Source organism: Macaca thibetana, chromosome 1 (assembly GCF_024542745.1).
Source record: "Macaca thibetana thibetana isolate TM-01 chromosome 1, ASM2454274v1, whole genome shotgun sequence".
NCBI lineage: Eukaryota > Metazoa > Chordata > Mammalia > Primates > Cercopithecidae > Macaca > Macaca thibetana.
In genome coordinates, this window is record NC_065578.1 from 43341379 (window position 1) to 43345927 (window position 4549).

Here is a 4549-nt window from a genome sequence, read left to right on the forward strand (position 1 = left end):
GATTAACTCCAAACTGTGTTTCAAACTCAAAACTTCAAAAGTATATTTCCTAAAAAGAAATAAGGTCTGAGATCAGAGGAGGTAGTTTTCCAATTTTCTTTTTTTCATTTTTATTTTAATTTTTTGAGACAGGGTCTTGCTCTGTGGCGGAGTGCAGCAGCTTGATCTTGGCTCCCTGCAGCCTGGACCTCCTGGGCTCAAGCAATCGTCCCACTTCAGTCCCCAGATTAGCTGGGGCTACTGGCACTCTCCACCACACCTGGCTAATTTTTAAAATTTTTTGTAGAGATGGAGGTCTCACTATGTTGCCAAGGCTAGTTTTGAACTCCTGGGCTTACACGATCCTCTTGTCTCCACCTTCTAAAGTATTGGGATTATAGGCATGAGCCACCATGCCCAGTCTGCCTTCTAAGTCTTGTTACCTCTCTATCTGCTAATCATCTTCTCAGGCTTCTGGATAGATTTCTTTTTGACTTCTTGCTCCACCATCCAGTTTGTCTTCTTGCTTCAATAGGGGATCATATAACCTACTATTGGGGAAATGACACAGCACTCCAATGTTAATGCTAGGGCTGAAGTACCATCCTAGAGCTCAGGATGAGACCTGGGGCCTCTCAGCCTTCTCCAGGATGAAGAAGGCAAGATGAAGTTTCCAAGTTTGCACAAGGAAGCAGCCCCATTGGGCAATTCCACCGGTAGCAATAGATTTTAGACATACTCCTACTTTTATTTTTAATTAATTTATTTATTTATTATTTTTATCATTTTTATTATTATTATACTTTAAATTCTAGGGTGCATGTGCACAACGTGCAGGTGTGTTACATATGTATACATGTGCCATGTTGGTGTGCTGCACCCATTAACTCGCCATTTACATTAGGTATGTCTCCTAATGCTATCCCTCCCCGCCTCCCCTCACCCCACGACAGGCCCCAGTGTGTGATGTTCCCCATCCTGTGTCCAAGTGTTCTCATTGTTCAATTCTCATCTATGAGTGGAGGTACTCCTATTTTACCCCACATGGACCCAGGGACCATACTGACCCTGCCAGTAAAGATCAAAATGTCTACCCATAATGGCGTTTTTTAAAAGCCAGCCAAATTTCGCAGTGGGGGGTTGTATACCAACTTTAGCAACACTAATGTTGATAAGTTCTGATAACCCACTATCATTGGGCCAGCCATGATAATGGCATTTTTTGATGTCCATCTCTTCCCTGTCTCCAGGTCCAGAGACTATTGCACCCTAGCAGGGCCCAACACACACTTGGAGTCACGCAAGTGACTTCTGACTTCATTCCGACTCCACTCTAAGTCTCCGTTGGGTCCTCATCACTTCTGGCTCATCCATCACCAACAAGCCCTGGGCTCTACCAATTTTTAGAACGACCAGTCCCACCCAAGGCCACCCCTCTTGGCCCAGGGTTCTATAATAAAATTTTTCACCAACATCCCCTGGAGAGTGAGGAGTTTAAAAAATGGTCCATGGTATGAGTCTGTGATTTTACCACTATGAGAAATAAACATGCAATATATCATTTTAACTGATGCAAGATTGGATTTTGTTTAAATAAAAAGGCTAAATTAATCACCTAAATTATTTAGAATTGTTTATGAGTCTTATAGTTTATTACTATTTACACTATTTTAAAGAATCCTAAATGTAAACATGGATATACAATTAAGTTGAATCCTAATTTAACCAATGTTTTTATAAATTCTGTTCTTGTAAATCTGAGACAAAACTGAAACTTATGTGAATCTGTGGAGTTACTCTATCTACACTAACTGGGGCACATTTTTATTTGTTTAGTTTTTAGAGACAGGGTCTTGCTATGTCACCTAATATTCTTGGCCTCAAGCGATGCACCCGCCTCTGCCTCTCAAAGTAATAGGATTATAGGCCTGAGCCACTGGGCCCCGCCCACCTGAATAAAGTTTTAAGGGGTCATATTTCACTGTCAGATTCTTAAGATTAACAGTGATTGTATCATTCTTTAATGACAATTTAATTATGTTATCCAAAATGAACTGACTTAAGGATCTTGGACTTAATACCACATTGAAATAATTAGTAATCACTGTTTACCTGGAAGCCTTCAAAGAAATTAAAATTCGGAGAAGAGAAGTAAATAAAATTCATAATAGCCGTAGACTATTCAAATGAATTTTATTCTGAATATATATTTTAATAATACGGGCTTTATTCATAAATAAGACTCCATAAAGTTAAAAGCAGGAACAGTTCCTGTTTTAAAAAGGGAATATACAAATGCAACATGCCATTTTATTTATAATTGCAAATTAGGTTATTTTAGATGGATGAGAATTGAGATATCATTAAATCCCATTCCTGCTTCTCAGATGCCACAAAATAATAGAACCTCAAGTCCTCAGATCTAAGCAATCATAGCAGATTCCAAATGGCCTCTAAATATTGGCGGCAACAGCCCAGTTTCTTCTCTTGCAATAAATGTGCATCATTTGGTAAACAAGGGAACATGGCATTCAGATTCCTACACGATTGTGTCGTAGAAGTAACTTCCATGTCTTCATTCCCAGTGTGTATTCTCACCTTTATTTCCCATTCAGTAACACGGCCAGTTTCATCATCTTTCGTTTCAGCTTTATTTATGAGAGAATGCTGATTGCAGACAACATACAACAGAGGCATTTCAAATCAGACAGTAGAGTTACTTGAGATATACTTGATTTTAGTTTCAGGCAGAATGACTTCCTGGAGAGTCTTAGTTACAATACCACAGTAATGATGATGGCAGAAAAATTTACAATAAACATTTGGCAAAATGTTAGGTTACAAGGCAGTCATCACCTAAAAACATTTCATCAGGGTGCATATACGAATTGTGAAATATCGTGGATTTAAGCCTGGCACAGAACCAAAACTGGGTGCGCTGGACTTGAACAGCTGCTCAGTCCCCAGCACAGGTCCATATCAAGGAGTGAACCAGAAAGAGCCCTTTTAACCCCAGGAAAGTCTTCATTTGCCCAGACTAGAAACCGAATCTCATTCAGAAATCAGTTATAGGCCGTACAGTGACTCACGTCTGTAATCCCAGCACTTTGGGAGGCAGATGCAGATGGATCATTTAAGGTCAGAAGTTCGAGACCAGCCTGGCCAACGTGGTGAAACCCTGTCTCCACTAAAAATACAAAAATTAGCCAGGTGTGGTGTCATGTGCCTGTAATCCCAGCTACTCGGGTGGCTGAGGTGGGAGAATTGCTTGAACCTGGGAGGCAGAGGTTGCAGTGAGCCGAGATTGCACCACTGCACTCCAGCCTGGATGACAGAGCAAGACTCTATCTCAAAAAAAAAGAGAAAAAAAAGAAAATAGTTATGCATTTTTGACTATGTATTTGTTCTTCATGATGTTCAAATTAAGATAATAAAGCCAAGTCTTAAAATCATTGCTCCAAGATAGCACCTTTGGGCTGGGGGTGGTGGCTCACATCTGCAATCCCAGCAGTTTGGGAGGCCGAGAGAAATAGATCACCCGAGGTCAGGAGTTCAAGACCAGCCTGGTCAACATGGTGAAACCCCACCTTTACCAAAAATACAAAAAAATTAGCTGGGTGTGGTGGCACACTCCTGTAGTCCCAGCTACTCTGGAGGCTGAGACAGGAGAATCGCTTGAACCTGATTGTGCCACTGCTCTCCAGCTGGGCAAGACAGAGAGAGACTCCATCTCAAAAAACAAAACACAACAAAACAAAAAACACGAAATAGCACCTTTGCATTAACTTTAGCGTTTGTAAGCACCACCTGGAGAATACATTCAAATACAGATTTGTGGGCCCGGCCAGCCGGGCACAGTAGTTCACGCCTGTAATTCTAGCACTCTGGGAGGCCGAGGCGGGTACGTCACTTGAGGTCAGGAGTTTGAGACCAGCTTGGCCAACATAGTGAAACCCCGTCTCTACTAAAAATACAAAAATTAGCCGGGGGCGGTGGCTGCATGCCTGTAGTCCCAGCTACTTGGGAGGCTGATGCAGGAGACTCACTTGAACCCGGGAGGTGGAGGTTGCAGTGAGCCAAGATCACACCACACTCCAGCCTGGGCAACTGAGCAAGACTCCATCTCAAAAAAAAAAAAAGAAAAGAAAAGAGAAAAGCTTTCAACAAATAATCATTTAATCATGTTGTTTGGTGTGACTATATAAATATGTAGATGTACACACATATATACCAGTGCATAATAAAATTATTGAATATAATGCCGGGCGCGGTGGCTCACGCCTGTAATCCCAGCACTTTGGGAGGCCGAGGCGGGCGGATCACAAGGTCAGGAGATCGAGACCACGGTGAAACCCCGTTTCTACTAAAAATACAAAAAATTAGCTGGGCGCGGTGGCGGGCGCCTGTCGTCCCAGCTACTCAGGAGGCTGAGGCAGGAGAATGGCGTGAACCCGGGAGGCGGAGCTTGCAGTGAGCCTAGATTGCGCCACTGCACTCCAGCCTGGGCGACAGAGCGAGACTCTGTCTCAAAAAAAAAAAAAAAAAAAAAAAAAAAAAAAAAAAAAATTAT